This window comes from Rhinoraja longicauda, chromosome 6, assembly GCF_053455715.1.
Source record: "Rhinoraja longicauda isolate Sanriku21f chromosome 6, sRhiLon1.1, whole genome shotgun sequence".
NCBI lineage: Eukaryota > Metazoa > Chordata > Chondrichthyes > Rajiformes > Arhynchobatidae > Rhinoraja > Rhinoraja longicauda.
The window spans coordinates 25,858,040-25,873,085 of NC_135958.1; positions in this window are offsets into that span (position 1 = coordinate 25,858,040).

Sequence of the window (15,046 nt, forward strand, 5' to 3'; positions counted from 1 at the left end):
TTTAATGTTCTGATGGTAACTGCCTCAACTACCTCCTCCTCCGGCAGCTCGTTCTGTGTATCCACTCCCCGTTGTGCAAAAAAGTTTCCTCTCATGCTCATGGCATGCCTTGCAAGGGGTGGCGGTGGAGGCAGATACTATTTACGATGTTTTTAGGTAGTTGCATGAATATACAGGTAATGGAGGGATATGGATTGTAAACAGGCAGAAGTGAATAGTTTAAGTGGGTGTCATGTTTGGCACCGACATTGTGGATCTGCGCTGTTTTATATTCTAAGTCTCCAATTAACCTTCCCTAAATCCTTCCCCTTCACTGGCATGCTGCTGAAGGTAATCTGTGTGCTGCAATGATAATACCTGAAGGAATGAAGAGGTCTGATTTTTGGCAGTATTTCCAATGCATTTCTCTAGTTTCAGATCATTTGCAAGCCGTCTTTTCAGGTTTCCAGTTTGCTCCCCTTTGTAGTATTAACAAAAAAAAATCTGCTGGCATGAAATGGTTAAAAAAGGAGGCAGCTTGCAATAGAACTTAGAATAGTAAAGCACAGGAACGGTCTCTTTGACCCATAATGTTTGTGCCGAACATGATGCCAAGTTTGCATGGCAATCTTGCCTCATTCCTCGACTAGTTTCAAACAAGAGGGCCATTTTCCCCAGTCTTAATCACTTCATCATAAACAGCCTTTAGCTGCCAGGGCTAAATCGTTAACTCTAACCTGTCTTTTGAATCTACCCATTAAAAGATAAACAACCATAGATGAATAAAGGAAAAAAAAAAATCTTGTTTTCATATTTTAATATTTAATTCAATAAGGTTGGTCAGATGACAGAGTTGAACATAACACAGTGATACAGCTAGTATACACCTAGGTTCTATCCTGATCTCCAATGTTGTTAATATGGAGTTCAAAGTTCTTCTTGCGACCAAAAAAAGATGCAGTGCTGGAGTAATTTAGCGGGTCAGGCAACATAGCTGGAGAACATGGATAGATGACGTTTCAGGTTGAGACCCTTCTTCTATCTATATTCTCCAAAGATACTCCTGACTCGCTTTGATGTGCCAGTACTTTGGCTTTTTTTTGTAAATCGGTCTTCTGGTTTCCTTATATCCCAAAGGTAGAAGTGCCGTTGGTAGTAGTACAGTAGTATTAGGTGGCACAGTGGCGCAGCAGCCGAGTGGCTGCCTTACAGCGGCAGAGATCCGTGTTCGATCCTGACATCGGGTGCTGTCTGTACGGAGTTTGTACGTTCTCCATGTGACCGCATGAGTTTTCTCCAGGTGCTCTGGTTTCCACCCACATTCCAAAGACGTACAGTTTTGTAGGTTAGTGGGCTTCGGTAAAGTTATAAATTGTCCCTAGTGTGTGTACGATAGTGCTAGTGTGTGGATGATCGCTGGTTGGCAAGGACTTGGTGGGCCGAAGGGCCTGCTTCCACGCTGCATCCCTAAAGTCTAAACTCAAAAGTATCTCCTCTGGGTTTCGTGGATGTTGTTTTGAGGAAGGATCACTAGTAGTCATTCTTCATCAGGCAACAGCTTTATATTTCTGCTGTGTTGTTTTGAACTACTGACCAGAGTTCAGAATATCTTGCGTACATTCCAACCTCATGAAAAACAGAGGCAGCTGATCAGAGGCAAGGGAAACAGCTGGCTGCATTCATCGAATTAGGTTCTGTGTCAAAGTAAATGCCATGGGATCCACCTTCAATGGATATAATGCGTCAAATTCACTCTCATTGTTTTGCTGATCTATCAAAGATCTAAAGGAACCTGTTCTTCAATTCAGCAGCAACTCACAGTGTCCGTATGCAAGATGTTTCAGGGCACAATGTCAACTTGGAGGCAAGCATAACTAACAGGTACGTGTAGGAAGGAACTGTAACAGGTGGTTTACACTGAAGATGGATACAATATGCTGGAGTAACTCAACGGGTCAGGCAGCATCTCGGGAGAAAAGGAATAGGTGACATTTCGAGTTGAGACCCTTCTTCAGACTGAGAGTCAGGGGAGACCGAAACTAGAGGTATGGAAAGGTACAAAGAACAAACGAATGAAAGGTATGAAAAGAACAAATCAATGCCAGCCACGATGATCAAGGAAAGGTAGAGCTCACAATTGTCCATTGTTGGCTGTGGAAGAGGTGATAACTAGTAGATACAAGTGGTGAAACTGAGCAAGTGAACCTCTGACCCACCTGAAAGGACTGTTGGGGTCCCTGGATGGAGTTGAAGGAGGGAGGTATAGGGACAGGTGTCGCATCTCCTGCAGTTGCAGGGGAAGGTACCCAGGGAAGGGGTATTTTGGATGGGATGGGATGCTGCAGAGGGGACTGTCTCTGTGGAGAGCAGAAATAAATAGTTGGTGAAACCAAATCTGAAGATTTTGCTGCGTTTTGCCTAAAACACATGTTGCTAAAACATAAAGACTGGGAAAATCAGGTTGGAAATGGACCCCAGGAAAGAAAGTTTGTAGAGTGCCTTCGAGATGGATTCTTAGAACAGCTTGTACTGGAGCCTACCAGGGAGAAGGCAATTCTGGATTTAGTGTTGTGTAATGATCCTGATCTGATAAGGGGACTAGAGGTAAAAGAGCCATTAGGAGGCAGTGATCACAACATGATAAGTTTTACTCTGCAAATGGAAAGGCAGAAGGGAAAATCGGAAGTGTCGGTATTACAGTATAGCAAAGGGGATTACAGAGGCATGAGGCAGGAGCTGGCCAAAATTGACTGGAAGGAGGCCCTAGCCGGGAAGACGGTAGAACAGCAATGGCAGGTTTCCTGGGAATAATGCAGAGGTTGCAGGATCAATTTATTCCAAAGAGGCGGAAAGACTCTAAGGGGAGTAAGAGACACCTGTGGCTGACAAGGGAAGTCAAGGACAGCATAAAAATTAAGGAGAGGAAGTATAACATAGCAAAGAAGAGTGGGAAGACAGAGGATTGGGACTCTTTTAAAGAGCAACAAAAGTTAACTAAAAAGGCAATACGGGGAGAAAAGATGAGGTACGAGGGTAAATTAGCCAATAATATAAAGGAGGATAGCAAAAGTTTTTTTAGGTACGTGAAGAGGAAAAAAGTAGTCAAGGCAAATGTGGGTCCCTTGAAGACAGAAGCAGGGGAATTTATTACGGGGAACAAAGAAATGGCAGACGAGTTAAACCGTTACTTTGGATCTGTCTTCACTGAGGAAGATACACACAATCTCCCAAATGTTCTAGGGGCCGGAGAACCTAGGGTGATGGAGGAACTGAAGGAAATCCACATTAGGCAGGAAATGGTTTTGGGTAGACTGATGGGACTGAAGTCTGATAAATCCCCAGGGCCTGATGGTCTGCATCCCAGGGTACTTAAGGAGGTGGCTCTAGAAATAGTGGAAGCATTGGAGATCATCTTTCAATGTTCTATAGATTCAGGATCAGTTCCTGTGGATTGGAGGATAGCAAATGTTATCCCACTTTTTAAGAAAGGAGAGAGAGAGAAAATGGGTAATTATAGACCAGTTAGTCTGACATCAGTGGTGGGGAAGATGCTGGAGTCAATTATAAAAGACGAAATTGCTGAGCATTTGGATAGCAGTAACAGGATCATTCCGAGTCAGCATGGATTTACGAAGGGGAAATCATGCTTGACAAATCTACTGGAATTTTTTGAGGATGTAACTAAGAAAATTGTCAGTGGATGTGGTGTACCTCGACTTTCAGAAAGCCTTCGACAAGGTCCCACATAGGAGATTAGTGGGCAAAATTAGAGCACATGGTATTGGGGGTAGGGTACTGACATGGATAGAAAATTGGTTGACAGACAGAAAGCAAAGAGTGGGGATAAATGGGTCCCTTTCGGAATGGCAGGCAGTGACCAGTGGGGTACCGCAAGGTTCGGTGCTGGGACCCCAGCTATTTACGATATACATTAATGACTTAGATGAAGGGATTAAAAGTACCATTAGCAAATTTGCAGATGATACTAAGCTGGGGGGTAGTGTGAATTGTGAGGAAGATGCAATAAGGCTGCAGGGTGACTCGGACAGGTTGTGTGAGTGGGCGGATACATGGCAGATGCAGTTTAATGTAGATAAGTGTGAGGTTATTCACTTTGGAAGTAAGAATAGAAAGGCAGATTATTATCTGAATGGTGTCAAGTTAGGAAGAGGGGATGTTCAACGAGATCTGGGTGTCCTAGTGCATCAGTCACTGAAAGGAAGCATGCAGGTACAGCAGGCAGTGAAGAAAGCCAATGGAATGTTGGCCTTCATAACAAGAGGAGTCGAGTATAGGAGCAAAGAGGTCCTTCTACAGTTGTACCGGGCCCTGGTGAGACCGCACCTGGAGTACTGTGTGCAGTTTTGGTCTCCAAATTTGAGGAAGGATATTCTTGCTATTGAGGGCGTGCAGCGTAGGTTCATTAGGTTAATTCCCGGAATGGCGGGACTGTCGTATGTTGAAAGGCTGGAGCAATTAGGCTTGTATAAACTGGAATTTAGAAGGATGAGGGGGGATCTTATTGAAACATATAAGATAATTAGGGGATTGGACACATTAGAGGCAGGAAACATGTTCCCAATGTTGGGGGAGTCCAGAACAAGGGGCCACAGTTTAAGAATAAGGGGTAGGCCATTTAGAACGGAGATGAGGAAGAACTTTTTCAGTCAGAGAGTGGTGAAGGTGTGGAATTCTCTGCCTCAGAAGGCAGTGGAGGCCAGTTCGTTGGATCCTTTCAAGAGAGACCTGGATAGAGCTCTTAAGGATAGCGGAGTGAGGGGGTATGGGGAGAAGGCAGGAACGGGATACTGATTGAGAGTGATCAGCCATGATCACATTAAATGGCGGTGCTGGCTCGAAGGGCTGAATGGCCTACTCCTGCACCTATTGTCTATTGTCTATTGTCTAAATGTCCTATTTTTTTAAATTCCGCTACTGTGGGCAAGAGTCTCTGTGCTTCTACATAATCTATTCCTCATGATTTTGTGCACCTCTATAAGATCACCCCTCATCCTCCTACATTCCAACGAGTCCTAGCCTTCTCAACCTCTCCCTATAGCTCGGGCGCTTGAGTCCTGACAACATCCTCGTAAATCTGAGTTAATTTAGCTCTCGCTGCCATTTTGTATCAGGAGAGAAACTGATAGTGACTTACAGATCAGGATATTAGTTTCTTCTGTAAACCAATTATTAGGCGAATGGAAAACTATTGAATGAATGATGTGAGGCTTTGTGAACCAGTTCGTAGACAAACTCCTTTGAAATGCCGTTTTTTTAAATAGATAACGGTCTGTGATATCTTAAATGTAATATTGTCAGATGCCAATGAAATTATGACTGACCCAAAACATATCACAGTTTTGCAGATCTCCATTTTATGTCTGTTATGTTTCTCATTTGATTTTATTGTTTTCTCTTTAATTCATTTAAGAGTAATAAAGCTGTCCTGCTTTTAAATCAACGTGAATTATTTCAGGGTTTATGTATTTTTTCTACTTTGTTTCGTACTGCAGAGAAGCAGCTGCAGTTTGTTGCAAATCACTAAATGTTAAGATCTAATTGTGACTGAGTATTGAAGATGAGTCAACAGCAAAGACACAATTGCTTCCTGTTTATATAAAAGGAACTTAAAATCACAGCATTTTATCGGGATGCATCACAGGAACAGTTCAGGAACAGCTCCATCCAAGACCGCAAGAATTTGCAAAGAGTAGTGGGCATAGCCCAGACCAGCACACAAACGAACCTCCCTTCCATTGACTCCATCTGCACCACATTGCCTCAGCAAGGCCAACAGCATAATCAAGGATGAGTCCCACCCTGGCCATTCCCTATTCACCCCTCTCCCATCAGGCAAGAGGTAAAGAAGAGTGAAAACGCTTACATCCAGATTCAGGGACAGTTTCTTCCCAGCTGTTATCAGGCAACTGAAGCATCCTATCACCAACTAAAGAGCGGTACGGACCTACCATTTACCTCATTCGGACTCTCTTTAATCAGACTTTGCTGGATTTAATCTTGTACTAGACGTTATTCCCATTATCGTGTATCTGTACACTATGGGCGGCTTGACTGGAATCATGCTAATGTTCACTGATTTAAAAAACAAAAATCAGAAAAGTGTGGAAATATTCAGCAGGTCAAGCAGCATCTGTGTCTGTATCACTTGCCAGGCGTTGTCCCATCGCCACCTCTTTTTCAGTGCTTTATCCCCCCCACAACTACAAACAGTCTGAAGAAAGGTACCATCCTGAAACGTTGCCTACTCATGTTCTCCAGAGATGCTTCCTGACCCGTTGAGTTGTTCCAGCACTGTGTCTTTTTTGGGCGGTACGGTGGTGCAGCGGTAGAGTTGCTGCCTTACGGCGAATGCAGCGCCGGAGAACCGGGTTCAATCCCGACTACGGGTGCTGTCTGTACAGAGTTTGTACGTTCTCTCCGTGACCTGTAAGGGGTTTTCTCCAAGATCTTTGGTTTCCTCCTACACTCCAAAGACGTACAGATCTGTAGGTTAATTGGCTTGGGAAATGTAAAAATTGTAAGTGTGTGTAGGATAGTGTTAATGTGCGGAGATCGCTGGTCGGCACGGCCGAAGGTCCTGTTCCTGCGCTGTATCTCCAAACTAAACTAAACTAAACACCATCTGAAGTTCTCTCTACATGAAACAACGTGCTAGTTTACCTTCTCTTCCAAAAAGGGATTACTTGTCCAAACAATAATGTTTTTTTGGAATGCATCCAATTGAAGACAAAATGCGTACTTTTGATGCTGAACCATCTACAGCTCTAGGGGTTAACATCACAGGCTAAAATGCTTTGCGTATTTAGGTCAAATAATGGATCAATTGTTAATACTTAAAAACACCCTCGAGCACTGGGCTCAAGATCAACGCATAGCCACAAATTTCTGGCAAGGCGGTTATGCCCAAAACACAACAAACAGTGCATGTGTGTGCTTTCTGATGCACAGCCAGATGGTGGACTGAGGCGATAAGTTTAGCAACATCACCCGAATATACATTGGGTATTTGAGCAGATATAAGCTATTTGGCCCGTCATGCCTGCTCCTGACCCCGCCTAAATTGTGACCTCGACTCTACTTTTCTGTCAAGGAAAATAACTGCAGATGCTGGTTCAAATTGAAGGTAGACACAAAAGGGCACAGAAGGAGAATTGTTGGAACAAGCGGGCACGGAAGTGTCTACCTACTTTTCTGTCTGATTATCTGTGCACATCAGAGCAAATATAAAGCATGGGTTATCCAGCAGGAAGTGAATTAATTGGAAATGTATGGTATTTATAGAAGGGTGCAGCACAGGAACAGGCCCTTCGGCCCACAGTGTCCATGGTGAGCATGATGCCATGAGGGCGGCATGGTGGTGCAGTGGTACGGTTGCTGCCTCAGAGCACCAGAGACCTGGGTTCGATCCTGACTACGGGTGCTGCCTGAACGGAGTTTGTACATTTTCCCTGTGACCCTGTGGGTTTTCCCCAGGTGCTCCGGTTTCCTCGACGCTCCAAAGACCTACAGGTTTGTAGGTTTAATTGGCTTCTATAAATTGTAAACTTTCTAGTGTGCAGGATTGTGCTGCTGTACAGCGTGATCACTGGTCGGCATGGACTAGGTGGGCCAAAGGGCTTGTTTGGCCAAAGGGCTTGTTTGTGCTGCTGTGGAGCGTGATCACTGGTCGGCATGGACTAGGTGGGCCAAAGGGCTTGTTTCCACACTGTATCTCTCTAATAGATTGCATCAGACAATATGTTATCGGACAAAATGACCCATTTTACCTTAGTTAACCCTTGCTCCGGCCTATTTATAGATCCTGTTTATGATTGAAGCCTACAAGCTTCTGACTCAACGGTGACAGTATCATCAAAGCCGGTCAGTGTGGCTTAAGACTTGGTTGTGGGCCCTGACTCAGTGAGAATGTTGTTCGGCAGGAGGGATCCATGGGTGACCTGCTTCACTGCATCCATGCATGAGGATTATCAACAAAATACAGACTCAAATTCAAACAGGAAAGTGAATGAAGTCAAAACTAAATGGACTGATACTCGAATGGTTTAAATGCTGCAAATATTTTACTGAACCATGCACATAACCCCTGCTCTGGGTAACATGGAGCATTTCAACTTCAAAGTAGAGACAAGGAACTGTAGATGCTGGTTAGACACAAAACGTTGGTGCAATTCAGTGGGTTAGACAGCATCTCTGGATAAAATAAAGATTGAAGAGTCTGAAGAAGGGTCTCGACCCGAAACGTCACCTATTCCTTTTCTCCAGAGATGTTGTGTGACCCGTTGAGTTACTCCAGCTCTTTGTGCCCTGCATTTGCAGTTCCTTCCAACCTACTGCAGATGCTGGTTTATGCAAAAGGACACAAAGTGGTAATGATAGGTAATGTCCTAGTTCGGGACCTTTCTTCAGACAGACCTGAAATGTCACTTATCCATGTTCTCCAGAGATGCTGCCTGACCCACTGAGTAACTCCAGCACTATGTGCCCTTTTATTCCAATGCTGATGGTTTACAGAATAGTGGGAGTGGAGTGAGGAAGACAATCAGAATGCCTGCTCATTTGTGACAGGAAGATAAATGCTCCTGTATTTTGTTGATCCCAGAGCTCTTTTCCTTAATTACTTTATATGATTCAAATCTTTGGCTTACATCACGTATGTCTTGAGACTCCGGCCTTGTGTGTCTCCAAAATACACTGCATCATTTCTGCACAGAATACAAATTGCACAGAATATGTACGGTTCACTTGGTGCAGATAGTACACTTGGACCAAAAATCTAACAGCTAGAAACTAGAACATAGAACATACAACACAGAACAGTACAGCACATGAACAGGCCCTTCAGCCCACAATGTTTGTGCCATCGTGGCATGGTGTAGGGTGGCACAGTGGCGCAGCGGAAGAGTTGCTTCCTTACAGCGCTGGATCAATCCAAGTTTGATCCTGACTTCGAGTGCTGTCTGAATTGAGTTTTCACATTCTCCCTGCGACCGTGTAGATTTCCTCCGGGTGTTCCAGTTTCCTCCCAACTCCCAAAGATGGGCAGTTTTGTAGAATGTGGAATAAGATAGAACCAGTGTGAACAGGTGATCGATGGTCAGCATAGACATGGCGGGCAGAAGGGGCTGGTTCCATGCTGCTTTGCTTTGTAAATGTTTGCTTTAGGTTGCACCATACTGATTGAGTTGGTATGGTGGCTCAGCTGGTAGAGCAGCTGCCTCCCAATGCTAGAGACCCGAGTGCAACTCTGACCTTTTATGGCATCAATGCAGAGTTTGTATGTTCTCCCTGTGACCATGTGCGTTTCCTCTGCCTGCTCCGGTTTACTCCCACATCCCAAAGACGTATGGGTTTATAGGTTAACGTCTCTGTAAAATAGCCACTTGTATATAGGTGAGTGGTAGAATCTGGGAGAGTTGATGAGAATGCCGGGAGAATAAAAACTATGATTAATGTAAAGACATTATTAATAAGTGATCGATGGTCGGCATGGACTCTGTGGTCCAAAGGGCTTGTTTCTATGCTGTATCTCTCTCTATCTCTATGATAGACGGTGCTGGGTCAGGGATGGTAGTGAGGTAGGCGGTTTGAGATTGACGCCAAGTTTAGAGATATAGCACGGCAACAGGACTTTTGGCCCATCGCATCCACACCAACCATCCATCACCCATTCACACTCGTTCTATGTTATCCCACTTTCTCATTCACTTCCTACACATGAGGGACAATTTTGCAGAGGCCAGTTGACTTACAAACTCGCATATCTTTGTGATGTGGGAGGAAACTGGATCACCCGGAGGAAAGCCACACAGTCACAATGGGAATGTGCAAACTCCACACAGACAGAGGTCAAGATTGAACCTCAGGTCCCAGACCTCATTGAACCGAGGTCTCTGGCACTGTGAGGTGGCACCTCTGCTAAACTCACTACTGACCCACCCAAATAACCCTTCGCCCTTCCACTGTGGCCCATGTGTTGTTACAGAGGGTGGTGGGTGTGTGGAATGAGCTGCCAGAGGAGGTAGTTGAGGCAGGTGCTATAGCTACACCTAAAGGACATTTGGACAGCTACCTGGATAGGACAGGTTAAGAGGAAAATGGACCAAATGCAGGCAGGTGGGACTAGTGTAGATGGGGCATGTTGGTCGGCATGGCCAAGTTGGGTTGAAAGGCCTGTTTCCATGCTGTATAACTTTAGTGCAGTTTAGAGATACAACATGGTAACAGGTTCTTCGGCTCTCCAAGTCCGCACCAACCAGTGATCCCTGCACACTGACACTATCATACACACACTACAGGCAATTTACATTTATACCAAGCCAATTAACCTACAAACCTGTTTGTCTTTGGAGTGTGGGAGGAAACCTAAGATCTTGGAGAAAGCACACGCAGTCACGGGGAGAACGTGCAAACACCGATCAGACAGCACCCGTAGTTGGGATCGAACCTGAGTCTGGCGCTGTAAGGCAGTAACTCTACCGCTGCGCCACCGTACTGCCCTAACTGTGTGACTGTGTTATATCACTCCTTTGCTGGACTCCTTGAGTTATATATTCAGGTGCTGGGAATTAATGAAATAAAGAAGAGTTTTGCTCTACCACCCTGTGGGAGCACTGAAATATTTCTCTCTTTGTTTCTCAGCTTTGTCTCCTGTTGTGCGTTGATAATGCAAAAAATAGTTATTCAGAAGTTCTTGGTTAGTTTCATGACAGGACACAACTGCTGAGAGAATATATACTCCTGTTAAAGGCAGCGTTAATGGAGGCAACATGGGTCTAAATATAACAGGCAGCCTTTACTTAAAGCTACGCAAACACTCATCCAGAAATCACTTAATTCTGTTGCTCAACATCGCCATGGAGACCTGCTATTTTCAGTCGCAGTCAACAAACCTCAATTGATGTCACTGGATGGTTGGTTGAGAGAGTCGGCAGCCTTGACTAATTTCCAGCTTGATTTACTCTTGCATTATCCAATAAAGCTATCACAAAGCAATTGTCAACCTTTGTTTTAGCAGCTACAGCTAAAATGTAACAAAACATCCTCACCTTGACTTATGTTTTAACTCCCCTTCCCATTTCCATACTGACCTTTCTGTCCCAGGTCCCCTCCACTGTCAGAGTGAGGCCACATGCAAATTGAAGGAACAGCCCCTCATGTTTTGCTTGGGCAGCTGTGGGCATCCCAGCGGTATTAATATTGATTTCTTGCATTCCCTCTCTCTCCTCCTCTCCCCCACCCTGGTCATCCTGCTAGTTCCACTGTTCGCATCCATATTTCCCTTCATTATCACCTCTTCCACAGCCAACAATGGACAATTGTGGGCTCCACCATTCCTTGGTCATCGTTGCCAGCTCTGATTTATTCTGAACATTTTCATACCTCTAGTTTCCCTCCCACCTGACTCTCAGTCTGAGGAGGGGTTTCGACCCGAAACGTCACTTCCCTTTTCTCCAGAGATGTTGCCACTGAGTTACTCCAGCATTTTGTGAATATATCTCATGTTGACTTATATTAGCACAGTCCTAACCTATAGCACTCGTGTCAATGAGAGTACATCTGCGTGGGAAAGTTAGGATTCCTATGCAAATAAATAATATAGGTTGCTGTCAGAGTTGGTAGAGCTGCTGCCTCACTGTCCTGGAGACCCTGGTTCGTTCCTGATCTTGGGTATTGTGTGTGTATATGTGCATGTATGCGTGTGTATGTGTACACGTGTGTGGAATTTGCAAGTTCTTCCTGTGACCACGTGGGTTTCCTTCGGGTGCTCTGGTATCCCCCCACATCCCAAAGATGTGTGGTTTGTACCTTAATTGGCTTCTGTTAAAATTTTCCCTAAAGTGTATAAATGAGCTGGTGGGATAACATAGGACTAATGTGAATGGATGATCAATGGTCAGCGTGGACTCGGAGGACTGTAGGGCCTGTTTCCATGCTGTATCGTATAACACTAAATATAGAACTACAAAGAACTTTGCAGTGTTAACAACGATAATATTTGTTGAGTTATGGGAAATGATGAATGGTGTGATAGTTAGGTTATTATTTCAAATATTTCAAATAATGGCAAGGTTTTGGCCTAGCTTTGTTTAGATGACTGACTAGTTCACTCTTATATCAAATTTGGTGACAACACATTTAAGGCTGATTATTTTTTTTAATTTCCAGAATTTCTTGCATAGAATCATAGTCATCCAGCTTGGAAATGGGGCCTTCAGCCCAACCTGCCCACACCAACCAATATGCCCCAACTACACTAGTCCCACCAGCCTGCATTAAACCAATATCCCTCTAAACCTATCCTATCCATTTACCTGCACCTCCTGGAATCAGAAGAGCTGTAGACAGTCAAAAATAACGCCACAGACAATCAGAGGGTGAGAGACACCCCCTACATGACCACCCTCTGCTACCTCAACATTTGAAATCACGCAGCAGTTTCCTCTCTTCTGTCCATCCCCTGGACTGCAGTGCATCGTCCAGAAGGCTCAAACTCTGGGAAGAGGGACTAGAGAAATCTCCGGAAGACATTCACATGGCAATCGATCCCTCTGAGAAACTCCCACCAGGTTCCGACCAACCGTGGATAACCTGGCGCAGTCTCAACAGACTGCAGACAGGCATGGGGAGGAGCAAATCGAACATGCTGAAGTGGGGATATACTGAAGATGCGGCAGACTGCGAGTGCGGACGGGGCCTCCAAACCATGGAACATCTCCTGAGCTGTGACATGCTGCGTGACACACGCACTGTACAGGATCTTGCAGAGGCCAACGACGTGGCACTCAAATTTGCTCGCTATTGGCAAACAGTTGTGTGAAGATAGGATGATAGGATGCTAGGAGGCTGCAACGTGACTTGGATAGGTTAGGTGAGTGGGAAAATGCATGGCAGATGCAGTATAATGTGGATAAATGTGAGGTTATCCACTTTGGTGGCAAGAACAGGAAAGTAGACTATTACCTGAATGGTGGCCGATTAGAAGAAGGGGAGATGCAACGAGACCTGGGTGTCGTGGTACACCAGTCATTGAAAGAAATCATGCAGGTGCAGCAGGCAGAGAAGAAAGCGAATGGTATGTTGGCATTCATAGCGAGGGGATTTAAGTATAGTAGCAGGGAGGTTCTGCTGCAGTTGTACAGGGCATTGGTGAGACTGCACCTGGAGTATTGCGTACAGTTTTGGTCTCCTAATCTGAGGAAAGACATTCTTGCCATAGAGGGAGTACAGAGAAGGTTCACCAGATTGATTCCTGGGATGGCAGGACTTTCATACGAAGAAAGACTGGATAGACTCGGCTTGTACTCGCTGGAATTTAGAAGATTGAGGGGGGATCTTATAGAAACTTACAAAATTCTTAAGGGGTTGGACAGGCTAGATGCAGGAAGATTGTTCCCGATGTTGGGGAAGTCCAGAACATGCAGTCACAGTTTAAGGATAAGGGGGAAGTCTTTTAGGACCGAGATGATAATTTTTTTCTCACACAGAGAGTGGTGAATCTGTGGAATTCTCTGCCACAGAAGGTAGTTGAGGCCAGTTCATTGGCTATATTTAAGAGGGTGTTGGATGTGGCCCTTGTGGCTAAAGGGATCAGGGGGTATAGAGAGAAGGCAGGTACGGGATACTGAGTTGGATGATCAGCCATGATCATATTGAATGGTGCAGGCTCGAAGGGCCGAATGGCCTACTCCTGCACCTATTTTCTATGTCTATGTTTCTATGACACTATATATATATATATATATATATATATATATATTTTGTGTCATAGAAACATAGACATAGAAAATAGGTGCAGGAGTAGGCCATTCGGCCCTTCGAGCCTGCACCATTCAATATGATCATGGCTGATCATATATATATATATATATATATATACCTGCCTAACTGATTCTTAAACGTTGCAATAGTATCTGCCTCAACTACCCCCTCCAGCAGCTCGTTCCATACACCCACCATCCATTGTGTAAAACAGTTACCCCTCAGGTTCATATGCCATTTTTGCCCCCTCATCTTAAACCTATGAACTCTGCTTCTCGATTCCCCTACTCTGGACAAAAGACTGTGCATTTACCCGATATACAGTATTTGCAGATAACTAAATTATTGCTATAACAATTCTCCATTCACTGGCTTTTATTCCGGTGAGATTACTTGTTTTTTTATCCCAAGGAGTTGCTTTAGTTTCTGTTTCCTTTGGTCTTTAATTGGAATTTGTTTCTGAGAATTTCCTGAGAAAGGCTTTCATTATAATGGACTGCTTGCATGAGACCCATCTTCAAGTGATTGGAATGCACGATGTTATCACATATAAACTTAACTTAAAGGGCAGCAGAGGCAATGTGGTGAAAATCATTTCCAACAGTGTTTATTTTTAGTTTTTAATGCCCCATGTGTAAGTTAATCTTTAGAAGAATGAGGGAGCCGCTGGTGATGACGGATGCGAGGAGTGGGCCACTAGGAGAGGGACCTCCAGCACCTTCAAGGTCGGCTGCAGGAGGCAGCCCCGGGACACAGAAACGGTCAGGCGAGGAGAGGGACGTCGGTTCGCGGGCCGAGCCGATCGTGGGCGACGGAAGAGGCCCTGTAGCAACCTGTGCCGAGGTACAGTGGACCAGACTTTGGACATTTGTAAATGGCAGCAAACATATGGTGACTCATGCATGTGTGATGTATGCAAAAATAATTTTATTGTGCAGTGCACCACGTGACAATAAAGCACAATTTAAACATTAAATTAAACCACAGAAGTGATCCACTGATGGATGATCAGTCATGAATGGCGGTGCTGGCTCGAAGGGCCGAATGGCCTACTCCTATACTCCTACACCTATTTTCTATGTTTATATGTTTCTGTCTCTAACTGGCACTTGCACACCAATAACCTGCTCACTGGCATCCATTTTGGGTTTTGTGGGAATTATTTGGCTCAGAAACTATTGTTGCTTTGTTCCAGATATAGGACAAAGAGCTGGATTCTAGAGTTGAGGAATGGTGTGAGTGACTGCCCTAATAATAGTCAGTATTTGATCGTGTATGAAGAGGCCAT